Source organism: Hippocampus comes, unplaced genomic scaffold, assembly GCF_001891065.2.
Source record: "Hippocampus comes isolate QL1 unplaced genomic scaffold, H_comes_QL1_v1.1 scaffold315, whole genome shotgun sequence".
In the NCBI taxonomy this organism is placed as follows: Eukaryota; Metazoa; Chordata; class Actinopteri; order Syngnathiformes; family Syngnathidae; genus Hippocampus; species Hippocampus comes.
In genome coordinates, this window is record NW_017805539.1 from 1,948,896 (window position 1) to 1,970,323 (window position 21,428).

Sequence of the window (21,428 nt, forward strand, 5' to 3'; positions counted from 1 at the left end):
GCAAAATTTCCACTCATTACTCCTTGTATCGATTCTTGCTTGTGTGATTTAAAAGGTTTGGTTTGTCAGAGGAACTTGCGCCTCAGGTGCTGCCACCAATCCAACATAACCACGGGCGAAGTTTAACTCAATACCATCAAGCCGACAGACCGGGCGGTCACATGACCACACAGTTTTCATTCATTCATTTGTGTGGTCTGAACAAGAACTCCACTCGCAACTTAAAAATGGTTTTCTCTGTCATGTCTGCCTTGGAAAACTGTTGTGTTTATATTCACTTTTTTTGTGTGTGTGGCTCTGGTCAACTTTATTAGTCTGTTTAAAAAAAAAAAAAAAAAAGAAAGACAATCACCAGTTACTCTGAAATGGAGCAGTTTTTTTTTCAAGACAGTACTTTTTAATTTGACATATGCTATTGTCTCACCCTAACGGATCTCATCTCAAACACAAACCCTGACCCACCTAACTCTTTTTTCAAGACATGCACACTTTTTGGACACACTCTTCATGTATGCTTAAAGGTATAACTTTAATTAAAGAAAAACAATAAATAACTTTCAGTAACACTGACAATGATGACGAGCAGACTATCGCATCACTCTTCCGACTTGTTGGCTTCGTTTGCCAACTTTTGACAATGCCGCCCCCCGTGGCATTTCTGGCTGTCAAACAAGCGCGTACAGCAAAAAGTTAGTCCTTGAAATTCCACACCTGCGCCGGCTGGAGGCATGTTTGTCCATTCTCCTCTTCCTCCTCCATCTTCCTCCTCTTCTCTCTTTTTTTCTTCTTCTTCATCTTCCAACATTGTTTGTCCTCCCTTTTGTGCCGCACCAAAACTCTCAAATTGGATTTTTTTTTTTTTTTTTTTTAACGTGTCGCATCCCCGGAGGTGCGCGCTCGGCGGCAGGTGTGGAAAAGATAAAGTTGAAAAAAAAAAAAGAAGGTAAAGAAAGCAAAACGGAGTGAGATCTCCCACTCATCCATGTGAATTTATGCTGTTTAGCTTCTTAGCGATGTAAATGCATGCCGATGACAATATGGCGTGCAAACTTTTTCCACAGTTAATTGTTTGGCAAAAGATGATAAAAACGTGATAAAGTGCTGTGAGCGCCGTCCAGGTTTGTGGCTTCAAACGTTCTACTTCCCCATCGGGTACAAAAAGAAAAAAAAAAATTCTTGCACTTTTAGGGGCTTAGAATGTCTAGTCCCGAAGGGGGTGCCCTCAAAAACTTTGAAATACACTACCTCAACTTTTTTTAGGCTGAAAAAAAGAGGCAAATATTAATAAATTCCCAAGAAATTATTCTTCTTTTTAAATTATTTAATTCATAATACTTTTTTGTGTCATGTTTTGCGACAAATGTGTTATTTTGACGACGAGATGTGATTATTACAAACTGTGTTAAATCAAATTTACTCATGTTGATGAACTCGATGAGAATGTATTGTCTATTTATCTGCCCAGGGACCCCCTGTTATAATGTATTCGTGTTCGAACACTTGAGACTCATCTCGGTCTCAAGACCCCATTTTGAAGATCTTGGTCTTGTCTCAGATTGGCGGGAGTGGGGCTTTTACATCAAAAGAAGTCAAGACAAGTCCATTATGACTGTGACCGTCACAGTGTCGTGAGAGTTATTATTTGACATAAGTGTGCACATTGAGGTCACAAATTGTTGGAGACTCATGTTTCTTATATGCAACAAAATTCTTGAAATCTTCATGTTTAAACACATACAAGGTTTGACTTTTTTTGTTGATTGCAAGAATTGAATTGGAAAAAAATGTTAAAGGGGAAGTCAGAGGTGGCCATTTTGCCACTTTCTGTCGGGTGAAAATGACCTCACAATTGCTCCTGAGCAAGTGTGATGTCATTTTCAGTCGACAGCAAGTGGCAAGATGGCCGCCCGCTGAGATGGACAAAAATGGATGGCGTTTACTGTTTAACTCATATTTCACAAATGCAATATTCATCAGAATGACATTTTTAGACGAGTGGCGCTGCATAGAACATCCTTGTAACGAACTTTTTTGGGGTCGACTTCCCCTTAAAGATTTGAAATTCTTGTGCTTTGCACAGTTTTTGGCAGTCAAATGCACTACAGAAAATGTATATTAAAATTAAAGAGGGAAAGCACGTTCACTGTTCAACTTAGTCCTGTTTTTTAAATTGATTTTTATGGTCAGTCTTTGCTTGTCATTGTCTTGATCTGTCTCAACTCTCATATGTATGTACACATATAAAGATTAGACATATATATGCTCCTATTTAAACACATACACATCCAGTATCTATAAACACAGGCTTTGGTTTAAAAAAAAAAAAAAAAAGTAAAGTAAGTAGTCAAGCCAAAGATTTATAATTTTAAAAACTATCCATTTTTCAGTTTATCCTGGTTGGGCCGTTAAAATAGTTTTTGGCAGTCAAATGCACTAAAGAAAATTGATATTAGAATTAAAGAGGGAAAGCACTTTCACTGTTCAACTTAGTCCTGTTTTTTTAAATTGATTTTTATGGTCAGTCTTAGCTTGTCATTGTCTTGATCTGTCTCAACTCTCATAGATATGCACACATATAAAGATTAGGCATATATATGCTCCTGTTTACACACATACACATCCAGTATACATACACATAGTCTTTGGTTTAAAAAAAAAAAAAAAAAAAAAAGTAAGTAAAATAAGTCAAGCCAAAGATTTTTAATTTTAAAAACTATCCATCATTTTTCAGTTTATCCTGGTTGGGCCGTTAAAATAAAACGTTACACCAGGTTCTGTGAAGTGGTCGCCCTTTACACCTTCTGCCTCGGTCCAGCTCTGCTCACACTATCCAACCATTCTGAACTTTGGCTGCCAAGTGTGCTCAAGCGCCATTTAGACGGCGAAGACGGCGAAGACGGCGAAGACGGCGCGCCGTCGTTCGCGCGAGTGGCGTCTTTAAGTGGAGATCCCGCAAATAGAAACAAGCAGTGACGAAAAAGCACACGGGGAGGGACGTCAACAATTAGCAGGCGTGAAGCCGACGCCGGAATTAGCATGCGGGACTGATAAATATGCATGTAAAGACGCTCCCCCCGGGGGGGAGGAACATCTTTGATTGATAGCTGTGCAATTGAAGGATGTGTAAATGCGCTGGCTGGCTGGCTGGCAGCACTTGTTAAAAGTTTGAGCAACTTTATAATCCCTCACGCCACATCTGCTCGCCGCCTGTGAAACGTCATTAAATTATTACCGGCAGCTGGCCGCCAAGCCAAGCTAACGCCGCTACTTCTTATCCGAATGCTCCCTGATTTACGCCGCATCTCGAGCAGAATAAATGATTATTTTATACATGTGTAAAATAAACGCCCCGCCCTGCATAATTCATGAGTTTTCAGTCCTATGAGGTGACTAAGTGAAAGATGATACCTTTATGGTTTAAGATACAAAAATAGGTTGGTTGACATAGAGGACAGAGCGGTTGTTTGTGGTTCGTAGGTTGAGCTCACAGTCGTGACGTTCTTTCTGGCTTTGAATCCGAACTCTGGCCTACCTGTGTGGAGTTTGGATGTTCTCCCCTTGCTTGTGTGGGTTTTTCTCCAGTTGTACTTTCAGGAAGTGACTTAGTAACTTTTGGGGCATTACGGGCTCCTTGTGGTTAAGCACATCTGCAACAGTTCTAAGCAGGGTTATGATATTTGAGGATTTTTAATAATAGTTAGTTTTTAGTTGTTTTTTTTGTTTTTGGTCTTTTGAATTACTTTTTAGTAGGGATGCTCAGATCAATCAATCGGTGACAGATATTCGTGAAAGAGTCTGTGAGATCCATCACCCTTTGCATATACTTGATCTGGTCAGGAAGTGTCATTTTTCTCGAAATGTTTCGATAGAATAACATGCATTTAAATCGATTAAATAACCCGTTCTAGTCGCTACATTCCACTGCTTTATACCAGCAATGCACAACAGCGTGCGTTTGATGTCGAGGAATTGTCACTATTTCACACACAAAGTTACGGTTTGTTAAAAGGAAAAAAAAGTGACAAATGCTAGCGTTTAACTGTGACCCACATCAACTATCGAGAACAGAAACACACATATGACAAGGATCAATGTCCTTGGAACTTCATTAATTAAATGTATCGGGCCACGTAATGCGGTCTGGGGAGCGAGTGGCAAGATTTTACGACACGTGTGCAGTGTTGCTGCGTTTTGTTCATTGGCGACATAAAAACAAAAGAAAAAAATCAAGGATGTATGCTCTGTATCGATAGCAGAGACATCAGCCTCAAGAAAAAGCGTTTGAGGATTGAGCATGCTATGGCTGATTTTCAATGGACATGCGTTGACTTTACCTTCTTCGGGAACGAGCGTCACCGCCGGCAGGGGGCTAGCATTAGCATTAGCATCTCGCTTCATCGAGCTCAGCTCAGCAGTTGGAAACATTCGATGGCCGAAAAGAGTTTCAGAAAGGGCGTCGGTTGCTCTCTGTACTTGTCGACATTCAAGTTTGCTCGCTGCAGTAATCGCGATAGCCAGTCTTATTTTCTTCACGTATTTACGGTGTAGCAGAGCGCCATGATGACGTCACGTCAGATTTTTTTTTTTCCCCGTCAAGGTTACGTAGGAGCCACCCAACCAATGTTCAGATGCAAATTATTTTCCTTGGCGAAAATAACGTTTCCCCCTATTTTCTGCCATGTTACAGACTATCATCGGAACTGAATCAGAATTTGGGCAATTTTCTGCAATTATTATTTGAAGGATTTGTCCTGCTTTTTTTAAATGATAAAGGGACAGAAATTCTACACGTTTTAAAATCTTTGTAGCTGTAAAATTGAATATTTTACACCGAATTCATGACCAGTATCGGCCAATCACGCTCATGGGTAGTCGGTATCGACATTTAAAAACTCAGATTGGAACATGCCTAGTTTTGAGAGCATCTTTGTTTTTTATTTTTATTTTTTTTTATAAATGTAAGATGCAGTTTCAGCCCCCCCCCCCCACACCCAACGCTTTTTCTTTTTATTTCATTTCTGTACGAAAAAAGTTTTTTTTTTAGGTTTTAATTTGGAATTCTGGTAGTGTATGTTAACTATAATAACTTTCTTTTTTGAGGATCAGGGTTCAAATCTTGGCTCCTGGTACTGTGGCTTCCTCCCACATTCGAAAAAAACATGCATATGAGCTTCTGTGAAGACTCTAAATTATCCATAGGTGTGATTGTGAGTTTTAATGTTTTTTTTGTTTGTTTTTTTTGTCTGTCTGTATGTGGCGTGCGATTGGTTGGTGGCCACTTCAGGATGCAACCCACTTGTCTTGCCAAAAGTAAACAGGGATAAAACAAGCGCGACAGAAAATGGATGGATGGTTGTTTAATTGACATATCACAAAGTTAGCCCTACTGCCAATAACATTGTGACACGCTGAAGGCAGGCAGCCTCACTGGGAAGACTTGCAGCGCCATCTAATGTCAACATGAGGAAAAAATATATATAAATTTCACTGGCAATTAAGTATTGCGGTGTTGTTTGTTGGTGTGTGTGTGATTGGGGCGCATCCTCAGTGCAGCATGTTCCCGCGGGTCTCACTGCACAATGAGGGGGCGACCACATTAAACACCAAAATAAAAAAATGTGAGTGAGCGTGCATGCGAGCATGCACGTTTGTGTGCACAACTCCCAGGGGTGATTCTCTTCATTTAGCCATCGCTTTACTTGTCTTCAATTTATTTGACACACGCATTTGACAGTCATATTAGACTAATATATATATATATATATATATATATCTGAGATGTCCGATGTTGTTCCCGGGATCTGTTGCAACCACTCATCTAGTTTGGGGGTCACTGCCCCGAGTGCTCCGACCACCACAGGCACGACTGTCACCTTTACCTTCCAGGCTCTCTCCAGCTCCTCTCTGAGCCCTTGGTATTTCTCGAGTTTCTCGTGTTCCTTCTTTCTGATGTTTCCATCACTTGGGACCGCTACATCCACTACAACAGCTTTCCTCTGCTCTTTATCTATGATCACGATATCTGGTTGGTTATATATACACAACAGTAGAGTTGGAAGAAGTGGCTGGGGAGAGGGAAGTCTGGGCTTCCCTGCTTAAACTGCAGCCTCTGCGATCTAACCTCAGATAAGCGGAAGAAAATGGGAGGATGATTTGTCATTGGATTCATCCACTCACCGGCCATTTCGTTAGGTAAAGTTAAATTTTAAAAAGCAGTGCCAACATATGAGAAATGCTTCTCCAAGTTATCGTACACTAAAAGTAAACTCACAACTATAGACTATAAGCTTAATAGTACATTTTTATTTTACTACTTTTAAATGTCAGCGTATTCTTTTTGACATCTTACAGAGATACAATGATAATCATTTCAAATATTCAGCAGGATGCATCAAATGCTTTTAAGTTCATTTTGTCATGGCACTTCTTAGAGCTTTAAACACACACACACACACACACACACACACACACACACACACACGTATGGACACACTTGTGTCTGTGTGCATGTGTCTTTGTCTTCCCGCCCTGCTGTTTTCTCCTGATAATTCCAAATGTCCACATTCTTCTGTTGTGAAGTTGATCCTTCGTCTTTGTAGAAACAGACACCACCAGCCAGCGCCTGTGTTCTGCTGCCCGGGGAATGGCCAGGCAATTAGTGGGATTCAAACGCACGTGAGTATCGCTTGCAGGCCACCCGTATCTCTTGCTAGGGGCCTGCATCTCTCTGGATATTCCCCCGCGGCTGCCCGTATTGCTTACTATGGGTTTGTATTGCTCATATATAGCTTGCTTGCCACCCATATCACTCACGTTTAGCCTGTACCACTCTAACATAATGCGACGGATGTTGGTATCTTTGGGCTTTTACCCTTCTCTGACCGCCTGCCTTAGTAAAAAAAAAAAAATTTATATATATATATATATATATATATATAAAACATTTTGTAATTATTTTTTTGGTTCCATTGGTTTGGATAGTATATATTGAATATTTTTTAGGACAGTAGAAAATTGTCAGATGATCACATTTTAATCATTTGTAGCCGAAAGTACTTTTTTTCAGTCTAGCGGCTTTTTGTAAGGCAATGTTATGTACTACACAAGTACTTTTTTTTTACATTAAACAGTTAGTCAAGACACTTCTTTTTTTATTTAAATGACTTACCTGTGTATTAACGAGGGGAAATTGTATATTGATGTGACAATGATTAAAAAAAGTATTTTGAGTTTAGATGGGTAAAAAAATAAAATAAAAACATTGTCCAATGCCTTTATTATAAGATGCATTTATAAACTTTAAATTAAAACAGATTTCATCATCCAGCCGCTTTGAGGTACATTTGCCCCCTTTTTTGTTTATCTTTCAAAAAAACAGATGTGACATGATAACCTAAACATGCTGAATGTATTTTTTTCAAAAATATTTTATGGTCATGTTTATGTTTTTTCATCGCACACATGCGTCAAGAGAAGAAAAAGCATCTGAAAATAATTAGCCAACGAGGTGGCGTCGAGCAGCATATGGTGGGGTCGTGCGGCAATGGAGGGTCTTGTCAATCATCTATTCACAGACGTATGGAAATCAACGACACAACTGGTGGTGATTCATCAAGTCGCTGTCACAGGAGTGTACTTTTACAAAACATCCCAAACTTCGAGAGTTACTTCCAGAACCCCCGTGAGCTGACTTAGCCACTCGTACAGAATCTGCTAGCATAACTAGCTTGACAAAAGCATAGCAAGTGACATGGCTGTCTTTGAAAGGCAGAAGCCACTTTTTTTTTTTACCCCTGTTAACAGGACGGAAGAAGTGTAAGTGTATATCAGAGTACCCCATAAAGGGGAAATACCGTCTCTATGTTTTAGCTCTGAAAAAAATAGGAAAAGTGACATAGCTATAGCTATAGCTCCACGATTCAGTGATACATGGTTTTCCGTCTTGGCACTTATTCAGCAATTATCTTCAAATATGTCAAATGTATTTGGAAACAAATCTGATTTCACTTGACAGTGTCTTTAAAAGGGTGTTTTTACATTTTAAATGAATGTGTTTAAATCGCATGCGTATAAGTTAAAACTAACCACGCTAAATTGCACACCGACGACAAACGGAATGTTACGCCATTTTGAGTTTTCCAAGGTTTTCTCCAACATTCTGGTCAGTTCGAGTAGCAAACTGTCCTCGAGTGAGAGTTAGCCACAAGAGAATCGACACAAACTGCAGTTTTTTTTTTCTCCCCGCTTTTTTTCCGGAAAGCATGACAGCTGCATTTAAATATGAAATAGCTGCAAATTTGCTGCAGCGACAGCATCGCGGGCTGTGAACAAAAGCGACGTTTGGAGGCGAAGAAAAAGCAAAACGCGTGTAAAGCAGCTCTTTGTCGCTGTTCGCCGCGCCGCCGCTTTTGTTTGCACACAATGGGATGAAATATTTTTAACCGGTAATTACCTGGCGGGGATCCGACGTGCCGGGATTCGCAGGCCAGTGTGGCGCGGCAGGTTGGAAGGTACCGCCGCCGTGTGAGTGTGCGCGTGTGAATTTGCGTGTGTGTGACTGGCAGATGCTTTCCGCAACTGTCTCTTCACCATCCAAGATGGGAGTCACCGCTTCACGCCAAGTCCATCACGGGCGAACGCGAGCAACGGATTTAGGAAGCCTCCCGCCTTGTCGTCGCTCCTTCCAAATCCAGTCCGTCTGTTGTCCCGCCTTTTGTAAACTATTGTGGCGTGTCCCTGGTTATTTTTACCGTCTTGTGCCATTTACCGGGCTAAAATGTAAAGGGACTTAGATACAGGCCCAATTCAGCTTGTACCGTACCATCGCAAAGAACACAAGCCAAAGCAGAATTAAGCAGTTCTTTAATCGGGGAAAGAGGCAATTAGTGTTGCAAAAGTCACAATGTCATTGCACAAAAATGTCAGTTGGATTTCCTTTGAGATTCTATTGAATAGCTTTTGTTTGAAAGATATGTTTGAGGAATGACAGCTTTGACCAGACAAAGGTCTTCAATTTTAGGGTTAGGTTAGGTTTGGGTGGGTTGGCTTTGATCTTAAGGGTTAGGATTTAGAAAATGGGGTTAGGCTAGGCTTTGGAGTACAGGGTAATGTGAGGTTAGGGTTGGGTTTAGGCTCGAGTTTGCGGGCTGACAGTTGGGGTTAGGTTTTGCATGACTGGGTTGTGTTTAGGGCTCTGTTTCAGAGTTGGGGTGAAGAACGGGTGAGGTTAGGTCAAATCAATGTTCTTCCTACAAGTGGTAAAGTAGGCACGGGCAATGGATTTTTGTCCTTTTAAGAGCATGTCCATTTTTATTTTAAAGGAGAAATAAGGGATACAATGAGGTTTGGGCTGTGTGTATATATATATATATATATATATATATATTTTTTTTCTTCATTCAAAAATGATCATTTCTTCAAAAATGCCTTTAAATATATTTATTTTGGTTTGTCAAATCCAACATCGATACCAAATCGATTCTCTCAAAATTAAAAAAATGGTTTTAAAAGGGGTTAAGAATTTCTTTTCTCTTTTCCCTCCCATTTTTATCAATTATAACTTACTGGATAACTTCCAAAAAAAATGGTATGAAGTTTGGTAACATGGCGGTATCGTGGAAGTCCCCCCCCCACTCCCCCCCTCCCCCAGTGTGACACATGGAGCATTATTCTGGCAAGAGGGCTTTGTGAGGTTTTTTTTTTTTGTTTGTTTCTATTCCCTTACATTTGGAGAAGGCAAAATACATCCAGATATTTTTATATTTTCCGCATATCGTGCCAGCCGTGTTTTGAGAACAAAAAGATGTCAAAAAGTGATAAATCTCTGTCATAATAACACAAACGTCTCAAGGTCTGCCGACACTCACTTTTTGTGTCCAAATAGAACAAAGAAAAGTGTCACGATGCGTCAACTCAAAACACTTTTTGTTTCACTGTTAAATGACCTTCACAAGTCAGATGGAATGGCTGTTTGTTTGTTTTTTTTTTCTTTTTAATTCCCCATTTTTATTTTCTTTGACAATAAAAACAATTGTGGATTTACACCGGGTGATAAAGGAGCGCATCTTATAACATGCTCCAATAATCCACCTGCTCTAATTACAATCATAAAGTGTCGGAGTCGAGCCGTAATGTAGCGCTGATTCATGTCCGCGCTGACAAAACTTTTTGTTGTCTTTTTCTTGTTTTTCTTTTCTTCAACTTTGGCCAGTCTGTAGTGACAACAAACCGTGAGTGTAACTTCAAATCAGGATCGTTGTTCAACAATTTTATTTTCCCCCCTCCAAACATTGTCTCAGCAGTCCCCAAACTTTTTTTGCACCGCGAATTGGTTTCATGTGAAGGCATATTTTCATAGGCCAGTACAGAATCAAATAAAAAGAAATGTTAAAATATCCAACTTACCATTACGATGAATGTCGTTCGTGAGTGACCCATACTTCCCTTCAATGAGCCGATCCCATCGAAAAAGCTCCACTGGTTTGTGTTTTAAAGCCAGCAGGAAAATATTTTGACGTGGAATCCATCGTTGCTAAAAAAATGGGGAAAAAAAGGAAGAAAGAAAATTACAAAACAAGAATGTTGTTGCTGGCAGTTTGTGTTTTACAACAGCGGTCCCCAACATTTTTTGCCCCACGGACCGGTTTAATGTCAGACAATATTTTCAGGGACCGGCCTTGAAAGTGTGACAGATAAATACAACAAAATAATATGATATGACCTGCATGAAAATTGTGGTATTTTCGAAACATCATAATAAAGACGAATCATGACACGAGGAACGTCCTATCTGGCCACAACACTCTCTGGTCGCTATGGTAACGTTTAAACGTGCCTTCAAAATAAGATACAAAGTGCATAAAAATATGACTCATCATCTCCGCATATTATGCAGAGTGGGCTCGGTGCGTGGGAATCTCCCGTTGAGATAAATCCGTATTTTAAGTACGAGTCTTGATACTGTCGATTAAATGTCGCGTTCTTTTTCTTTGTTTTTTACTCATTTTGCTAGCTCCCGGGTTTCATTTTAGCGGTAACCTATCCGAGAAGCGCGCCTTGACCTGCATCACGAGTAACATACTGTAGACGGATATAACAGAGGATCCGGTAATTTTTCAAAATAAAACATCTTTCAGATTCCGAAATGAATAAGACGGAAGTAATGTAAGTTATGTATTCTTTCTTTGCGGCCTGGTACCAAATGACCCACGGATCGCTACCGGTCCGCGGGCCCGGGGGTTGGGGACCGCTGTTTTACAACATAACTATTAGTACGTGTGGCATTCTGCACATTGTAGCTACATCCAAATTTCAAGTGCAACGTGATGTTTAGCATTTCTCCTCTAAAGTGCATAAGGGGGAAAATTAGACGGAAGAATTTGCGCAGGAGCAGTTTAGAAGGTGAGTAAATGACGGGAAGGAGAGGAGAGTCGGCTCTGCCAGAAAAGCAACCGGATGCCTTTTCACTCTTGCGCACTGGGAGAATATGGCCTACAGGTAGTAAATCAAGGAGGAAAAGTTTTGCCAATGTTGTTCCAATATTAAAAGTTTTGTTGTACAATTCCTTTGGCACTTTGAGGCTAATTAAATATGGTTTAAAAAAAACAAAAACAACAAGCGTCTTAGTGTCTGAATGCGTAAAAATTGCATTTTCACCATTGAGATGACGCTAACAATAAAAAGAAAACAGATTTCCCCCCCCCCCCCCCCACCCCCCCCCCCCATTTATGACATGATTAACATTTGGATTATCATAAAGGTCCTACGATAACATCCAGGTAAAAAAAAAAAATACATCTATCTCAACAGATCATCTTGCGATAATCAGAAACCAAGTGATGAAAACACATTTTGCCATACCGGAAAGCTAACGACGTGCTGATAAAATCTCAATGTTGTTGCCTTGAAGATCAAAGTTGATGGCATCATGTCACGGATGAGATCACGCTAGGACCGGAACCCATCGATAACTCGATGCTATCTCCCAGAGATAATTGACAGAAAAAAAAACTAACCACATTTTTTCTCTCTCTGCTTTATGGAAAGCCATTTGAGCCTTTATTTGATATCCATCTTACGGTGTCGTACGCTCTTTGTATTTTGTGTTACGAGTGAGAAGGAAAAGGGGATCAGTACAATGGACCTTCAACTAAACGCTGCGCCTGACCCTTTTTTGACATTTCCCCCGGCGTGACCGAGCGTTGGTGTGTTTCTGTGGAAATTATTAACATCTGCTGCGCAGGCATCAGGAGGAAGTCACGCGTGCCTTAATGGGCCCTTGTTTAGTCATTTATGGCTAAGCGTGTCATTACACCGCGATTTACGAGCCTGCGTCTCCTCCGCGAGTTTCACCTCGCCGCTATTTATTTTGGGGCTTTTTTTTTTTTTTTTTTACGGCCATAGAGGCTGCCTAACAGTCCTCCCTCGCTATCCAATTAATGCTGATGATCGGGTGCATCACCACGCCCCGTTTTTTTTTTTTAAGCGCCCTTTGCTTTGACTGTTAAAAATAACTAAATGAATAACTTGGCGTGATGATGGGGAAAAATGTGCATTAATATCGGACCCCATTTCTGTCCAGAGCTCAAACCAAACATGGTGAAGTGGCATTCAGCTGTTATGCTGCACAAAAATAGAACTGAAGTGAAGTCAGACCGCAGTATGATTGGGTTTAAATCCATGTTAGACACGTTGCTTAGGAAAGCCAATTTTCACATGAGCAAAACGGAAAATTTAGTGTTGAATTGGCTAACTTAAAAGTTTGTTGCCATGAAATTTAGAGTTCACTCCATTGTTTTTTGTTGTTGTTTTTTTAAACGTATATAGTACACTTCTTTCCCCAAGTCACTTTGGACTACACTGTTAAAAAAGTGTCAACTAAAAATTTCAAGGCAACACGCGGACAACATTTTAATTTGGATAATTCAACAATATATTTTATTTTGCTAATGTGAAAATTGTCTTTCCTACATTTTTAACAAGTGGATCACACTTCTGTCATCAAAAGTCATCTTGGATTACTTGTAGACTATTTTTTTTCCAATTTCCATCCCTTTGTTCAAGAACAGGACTTTTTTTTCCCCCTCCAAATTGACAATACAGGAAAAGATATGAATTAAGTTTCGTTTCAAGCTTTGGTCTGTAATTTGTCAGGAAATGGTCAAAAACGTTCAATGTTTTCCAAAGTAAACACAGATGTTTCTGAATGTTTTATTTTGACTCAACACAAAGCTAATAAGTACAGTTTGCTTTCATAGAGAAATACAGAAATCAGACTGCTGAGAATCGGAAATTTCAAGGATTTGGACCATTTTGAATTCAACGAGGTCTGAAATAGCTATCGATAAATCTGCTAACAGATTAGTTGTCAATCAATCGATTAAACGTTGCACCTCTACATGTTTGTCTGTTCTATGTGCCCTGTGACTGACTGACCACCAATTCAGGGTTGCACCCCCCGCTGAGATGTGCTACAACTCACTCGCGACCCTAATCAGGACAAGAGCTGTAGAAAATGGATGGATGGATTTCACAACTTCTAAACAAGCATAGGTTTGTTTGCCATTTTAAGCGCATGAATAAAACATGAATATTTTTGCCCAGGAGCGACAACTTCACTCCAAGTCCTCCACCACCGCTTCTTAGAAGTCATAAAAAACACACCCACTCCACTCAACATCACATGACCTGGTGTCGCTAGCGCGGTGCAGCCGTGGAGTAGCCCGACATGCTTGCCGGCTCTAAATATTCAATCAACTCATGACATCGTTGGTCATGGTGAGCGATGACACGTTCTCGGTAGCAGATGGTGGATTTAGGTGTGATGGGTACACACACACACGCATGCGTGAACACACACAGACGCACACGCGCGCACAAACGCTGTATGTCACAAACTCAACACACTGCTATAATGTCGAAACTGCTGGCAACAGAAGCGAGTCCAAGCCAAAATGAAAACGCCCAAATCGGAGACATGTTCAAAGTGACAGACGTCTTTCGGATTTGGAAATGTCAACAAGTACATATACAGTGGTAACCCTACTTTCGAACGTCTCTTCATACGAAAATTTCAAGTTACGAAAGGCCTCAAGAGGAAAATATTGCCTCTTGTTATGAAAGAAATTTCAAGATACGAAAGGTAAAAATACAGTATGGGCTGCTACTTGCAATTCCGAGCTCCCTGAATGCAACGTATTCATAGCTGCTCTGCCATTGGCTATTACCGAGCATCATCCTGGCATCCCATTGGCTAAGAGGGACCTCTTTTCGAAGGATTGTTAAAAGATGACAGGCAAAAATCACTTCTCAGGACAAAGAGGGCAAAAAACGATGAGGACGCAGTTAAAAGTTAAATTACCATCATTGTTATTCTTTGTTTTACATTATGCACAACTCTCATTTATTGTGCAATAATCTAATTGTAACATATATTTGTTACATTTTTTTTAATGCATTTTTATCCTTTAGAAAATTTATTTCTGAATTTTGGGGGGGCTTGGAACGGTTTAGGGCTTTTACATGGAAAACGCGTCTCGACTTACAAAATTTTCTAGTTCAGAAATTTCTTCCGGAACCAATTAATTTCGTATGTAGAGGTATCACTGTACTTATACAAACTGCATCGTATTTTACTCGAAACGACCCCGTTTGTCATTTCTGTGAAACAAAAACAAAGAAAATTCCGAACACAGACACACAAACGGGTTAAATCTATGACATGCGCGAAATGTGCTCTCATTTAATATCATAACCTCGCCCACAAATAGAGAATATTTTGACGGAAAGTCTCAAATCAATCATTGTTGGCCTTTTCTGGGAGTGACTCTCTTCAACCTTCTGATTGGCTAAAAGAGTCGTGCGGTCAGGTGGGTTCGAGCCCCACCCGTTGGTTTCGCGTTGCGTTATTTTTCTGTCTATTTTGACTGTTGCGTGTCAGTATTCCATCAGCGCGTATTGTCGCCGTGCGTTTCACATTCACGCTCGACACTATCCGCCGGCGAGTGTCATCCGTCAGCTCATCGGCGTCGTCGCTCCGCTTTTTATGGTGTCTGCAGCCTCTCGTTGGGCTGATTTATGCGCCTGGCGCAGATGTTGCTTACATCCCAGATTTGTTACTTATTTATTTATTTTTTATTCAATTACCGAATCTATCTGGCTGTTTTAATTACGGCTATGAAAAGCCCCCGTATCCACCTCGTCGGCGCCGCTGCCCGGATCAACGCCTTCTTGACATCACATCACACGCCGCCAATCGACGGGGCTGCCTTCACTCTGCTTTAAAAAATAAATAAATTTTTAAAAAATCAACTCATATTACATGCATGGAGCTGGCTGTCATTGAACGGTATATTAATATCCACGTTTGAACCTTTATTTAACCAAGTAAAAGATCAATTGAGACCATGGTCTCATTTGCAGTGCTGATCTGGCCGATAATAAATAGTTGACATTGTAGACGGGCATCCACATGGACACCTATAATTTACACATGGTACGAAAGATGTGAAGTTGTCGATCGAAAAATATTTTAAATCAGACATCTACATGAACACCTATTTTTAAAAAATACTACCAGTGAGGAATTCGATAATGTTCCAGAGAATAGATGAATAAATGGATAAATGGATGCATGTTTTAGTGTGAGCGAATATATTGTGCTGTTGACAGCTACAAGGACGCCTAAGGGCAGCGTTTTCATAGACATCTGCAACAGCGCGCTAATAATGGCGGATGAATGTAGGAAGTGAACAGTGGGCATCAAACCCTCTAAATCGTTGCAAAAATTCATGAAACAAATATATATATATTTTTAAATGGTGCTACTGGGTGTTACAGCTACAGGGGTGGGGGTGTTTGCTCTCCATTTTGCAGCACAGATGTGCACCAATTCAAGACTCAAGTGCACATCGAGTTGGATTGCATGATGTTGGAAAAATATCCAAAATGGATGCTTTATATAGCGATATTTATCATGTACCGAAAGAAATTGCATGTTTATTATCTAATGAAAGGTCGGTCCGGTGGTCCAGTCGTTAGCGAGTCGACCTCACAGTGCAGAGGTGCAGGGTTCGATTCAAGCCTTCCTGTGTGGAGTTTGCATGTTCTCCCCGTGCCTGCGTGGGTTTTCTGTGGGTACTCCGGTTTCCTCCCACATTACAAATACATGCATGGCAGCCTGAATGAACACTCTAAATTGTCCCGCAGTGTGAGTGTGAGCGCGGATGGTTGTTTGTCTGTTTGTGCCCTCCGATTGGCTGGCAACCGGTTCAGGGTGTCCCCCGCCTCCTGCCCGAAGACAGCTGGGACAGGGTCCAGCACCCCTTGCCACCTTTGTGAGGATAAAGCGGATCAGAAAATGGATGGATGGATGAATATTGTGCAGCCTTCATGGCCAGCATGCTATATTTAAGGGAACAAGAAGAGCCGCTTTGATCAGCCATTATTGAAGTTAGCTTTGGCCACTTCCACAGTGGCACAGCCTTCCCTCTTTCAGATCCACTGGACTTGTCTTGTCTGCGAGATGACCAACACTGGATCTAACCCACCTCCATGTATGCCCCGCGCCATGCAGGAAATGGAGCCCTCGTTTTCTAGCAATGTGTACACAAACCATATGACCAAATATTTGGTGCTGTTTATCGTCAGGCACCAATTATGAATGTTCTTAAACTGTGCGGTGAACCGCTGGCCGAGTGCGTCGCCTCCCAATCACCACTTTGCTTAATTGCTACCTCAGGGGTGGAGTGTCACTCAAACCCGAGCCACATTTTTTTTGTTGTTGTTGTTGTCTCCGATTGGTTTCCGACACAAGGGCGCCTCACTTTTTCCCGCAACTTGGTCGCCAAACTTTTCTCCCCGCCATCCATCCTGCATTTCATCTCGAGTATTACTCAAGAAGAAAAAGAAGCGGTAAGTCGACGGGTAGCGATAACAAGATGCGCATCCGCACTCATCTGAAGCTCCGCCGAGGACGGGCTTGGCGACTCTCTACCTCCCCACCCCACTCGTGCTCGCTCTCTGAGGTTTTTGTTGTTCTCTTTCTCTCTGGTGGATGAGCTCTGGAAGCTCATGCATTTTTATTGCCATCTGGAGAATACCAACAGGTCTTAACAAGAGAGCTCTCGCCGGGGAAACGCTTGACTCGCTGTCAACTCCTTTGACTGCCTGCTCCCAAGTGTGTGCCCGTGCCTGCGTGCGTGTGTGTGTGTGTGTGTGTGTGTGTGTGTATACACATTAGCAGTGGCCATCATGGAGCTGCTTGCGAAACCAGCCAAAACAATATTTGACCGATGTAATCGAAATACAGTGGTACCTTGCCTTTTGAGTGCCCCAACTTTTTTCAATTATTATTATTTTTTTTTTTGCTTAATTGAATTTACGAGTCAGTCGGTAAATGCCAGCAGCAAACTTCACATCCACCCTCCATCATTGGGTCCGACATTTTTGGTGGTGGCCCTGCCAGGACCGGTACTGGGCTTGCATATGAATTTAATGATATATCACACGAGAGGTTTCGATTTGAGTATGATACTTTATGAAAACATGAATTCTGTGTCGTTACTTTTTTCTGCATGTTTTCTTTTTTTTCGCAGGATAAACATCAAACATTTGAAATTTTCTGAGCTGTAGATCTTTTTAAGCCAGTCTTTCTAGAAGATTTTAACGTGAATCACTAAAGATGTATGCCGCAAGGAATTAAGATCAACGATGGTTGATCACGACAGAGTCATCGGGTCACTGTTAATGTGCAAGCAAGTTCAAGTGGTTTGGTTTTCGGGTTCAGTCAAACAAAGTGATAATGCTTTCAGTGCAGTAAAACGATACGTGATAATTACCTGCTTAAATAAAGGCGGTCCACGCTTGCTTTATGTAAACAAAGTTAAGATGGTGTACTGTCAAATTTACTTTTGCTTTTATCATCAATCATCTGTTTCAAGCACGACATTCATTTTCAAAAGCTGCCGCCCCTTTGTTCATTAAAATAAACGGTAACAAGATATTGCATTTGATTCACTCAACGATAAAGTGAGAGAAAATATACTTTTTGTCAGCCAAATATTTATTAAAAAAAACAAAAAAAAAACTCATTCTCAAAAGTTGTGAGCACTTGGTTCAACGTAAAGTAACAATGGCGTCAGCCGCTGAAAACAAACCTTGGTTTTCCAGTCTTATCTCGTTTACATCGTTACTTAATACAAAGTAATCATAGTCTGATGCATGGTTGACAAGGATCCCAACAGTGAAAAAGACATGTTTGTGACTTATTTGTTTAAAACACCGGTGCCAAAGTCAAGGCCCGGGGGCCAGATCTGGCCCCCCACATCATTTTACGCGGCCCACGAAAGCAAATCAAACGTGGCAACTTCCATGATGACTCACTAAAATATGGGGCAAAATTTCAAATTCTCATATTTAATAATTTCTAAGCATTTTCATGTTGCCAAACACCTCATTACAGTCACTTAAACAACAGTTGAATAAATCGTTATTCTTGCCTTTTTTTTTTTTAGCCATCATGGCCCTCCAATGGAAAGGGTAACTAAAATGTGGCCCGTGACGAAAATGGGTTTGACACCCCTGACTTAAAACACGACTTACATTTCCAAAGGATGTTACCACTTTGTTCTTTAAAAAAAAAAAAGTAACGACGCACCGGTCAGGTGCTACTTCCTTCTGAAAATGGGTTTGACACCCCTGGCTTAAAACACGACTTACATTTCCAAAGGATGTTATCACTTTGTTCTTTAAAACAAAGTAACGACGCACCGGTCAGGTGCTACTTCCTTCGGCCCACGAAAGCAAATCAAACGTGGCAACTTCCATGATGACTCACTAAAATATGGGGCAAAATTTCAAATTCTCATATTTAATAATTTCTAAGCATTTTCATGTTGCCAAACACCTCATTACAGTCACTTAAACAACAGTTGAATAAATCGTTATTCTTGCCTTTTTTTTTTTTAGCCATCATGGCCCTCCAATGGAAAGGGTAACTAAAATGTGGCCCGTGATGAAAATGGGTTTGACACCCCTGGCTTAAAACACGACTTACATTTCCAAAGGATGTTATCACTTTGTTCTTTAAAACAAAGTAACGACGCACCGGTCAGGTGCTACTTCCTTCCAGCTTGGCCTTTCACTGAGTTGAGAAGCCATGAGGAATACTAAGCGTCGCGTCCGATTCCCCCTTACTAAATCCCCTCCCTGCCTCCCTTATGATGCTTACCTCCCATCGGGGGAGGAGGGGGGCGGGGGGGATTGCAAGGTGAGCGGAAGCTACACTCGTCACGGCTGCACGCCTGCGACAAACATTAGTCGCCGCTAATGACGACATCGTGACAGCGTGCAAGTCCCGGCACCATATGGCAAATTGCCACAACAATATCCTGCCGGTTATTAATCAGGATTTTTTTTTATTTTTTTTTTTATGGTGTGCCGTGATAATTGGAATAATTAGGAGGGGAGCAGGCAGAGGGATTCCAATGTAAAATAAATGAATAAAGACACAATCTTCTGTGGAGAGGGATGCGAGTTGTGGTGCTCCTCGTTTGTGTTTTATTTTGGAGATCCTTTCAAAATAAGGGACAAATGAAATGCACCTGCGGTCATACGAGATGAAGCGTGTTCTGGAAAAATAGGTCTGAAAAACATCACAAAACTCAAGATTTTTGGTCTCACGTTGGTCAACAAATTTTGTCTATGTTTTTGAAATCAGAAATCCAAGTACATTTTTCAAGATGATTGTTTGGTGCTGATTCAAAGCTGCCGTAGTTTTTTTTTCTGTAGCACATCAGGTTCGCCTTAAGAGTAAGAAGAACAAGAATTAAAATACAATAATGCAATACGTAATGTAGTAATACATTGAGTCATATTTATGCATGAAGGGTTAAGTTCAGCAACAGGTGGAATTTTTTTCTGAAACGTCATTTAATTACAAGGCTTGGATTTTGCCATTTAGGCTTGTTAAAATCTATATTGTGCAGGTCACACTTTTTGTTTTTTTTTTTAAATCCGCATCAATACATTTCGGGACACATAAAGTCATGTCAATCAAAAAACAGGAGGTTCATTTTCCGACGTCGTCGACATTTGGTTTTATTAACGCAAAGTAACGATAGTCCGATTTTTTTTTAATTCACTTTACTCCGCACACTACAGTGAAGTCTGTTTAAATCTCAAGATTTCTTCTAAAAATGTGTCCACACTTGGTTTCCGAAGACAAAGTAACAGTATCTCTTACTTGATCATTTTGCTCTGCCCTGTAGTGAAAATCGAATGCCGCAAAGTAAATACAAACGACAGCCAAATTCACTCTCTATTGCAGTGAAAATCTACTTTAATTTCCGGCATTTATTATTTTTTTTAGTATTATGTGTCAGTTTTACAGTCAACTTTTACAAGGGGTCACAAAAACAGCTTCAACCAAGCACGCTTGACCTCTTATGAATCTTTTTGTGTCCTCAAAGTGAGTTTACAAAAGTCTTCCATTTCTTGGCAGCCAGAGGGTGAGAACAGGTATGAAGAAATACTTTAAAAGTGTGTATTAACATGTTTTATATGTGTTTAAAGTATAAAAGTAGAGAGTGGGTGGGGGGGTGGATAAACCTATCGTGGGCGGGTCTGGAATGTATCCCCACTCGATAAGCGGGTTTCATTGCATGACGCTTGGCAATGGAAGGGTGCCAAAATACGGTCTGCTCATTCTCCATTTTGACAATGGCAAATCTATTCCTTTGGTGCTATATCATAAAGTGGATTGCGAAAGGTGTCGCGCAGACACATGTTTGTAACGCGCGCTGTATCGTGCACATTGATGAGGTGGAGGAAGGAGGTTGGCGCTGTCATTTCACGCAGTTTATGGAGGTAAAAATGACAAAAAACATCTGCTCTTGTGACCGTAAAGTCCCCCCCCCCCCTCCGATCCCCACATTAATTGTAAGCGTCTCCGCCAGGACCAGGCTGAGGTGGAGGAGGATGGAGAAACTGGTAGGAAAATGAGGTCACGGCTTAAATTAGAAAGTACCAAGAATACCTTCGTCCAAATGTGAGTTTTGTGACTTTTTAGTGCGTCTACAATCAAATGAAACACATATTAACATTACATTGATATACAGGGACAAAGATAAAAAAAGTGGCATTTGAACAAGGGTGTGTAGACTTTTCATATCTGCTGCATGTAAACTTCACAGGTGCACTCACCGATAGCTGGTCAAACATGAAATGGGCTTCATGTAGGTTATAATAATAATAATAATAATAATAATACATTACATTTATAAGCACCTTTCAAAACACTCAAGGACACTTTACAATCAAAACAAGAACAATAAAACCACAGATAAAATTATAAATAATAAAAGGAGAGATGAATTTAAACTGAATTTAGCGACTCGAAATAGTTGACGACGGCAACACAGACGCCACCA

At 40.7% G+C, this 21,428-nt stretch overlaps 1 long non-coding RNA gene across 3 annotated transcripts in view; it reads right to left on the reverse strand.

The window, feature by feature from the left end:
- Nucleotides 1–21,428, reverse strand: part of LOC109520996 (uncharacterized) — a 58,226-nt gene that overhangs the window by 31,986 nt on the left and 4,812 nt on the right. Inside the window, exons 1-3 of one of the 3 annotated variants that reach the window (XR_002169268.1) lie at nucleotides 10,623–10,657; nucleotides 10,405–10,531; nucleotides 6,225–6,632 (exon numbers count right to left, since the gene is read on the reverse strand). This is a non-coding gene — a long non-coding RNA (uncharacterized LOC109520996). Of the gene's footprint in view, nucleotides 1–6,224; nucleotides 6,633–10,404; nucleotides 10,532–10,622; nucleotides 10,658–21,428 lie in introns of those variants that run through there. The other 2 variants (XR_002169266.1, XR_002169267.1) reach the window with 2 other exon arrangements.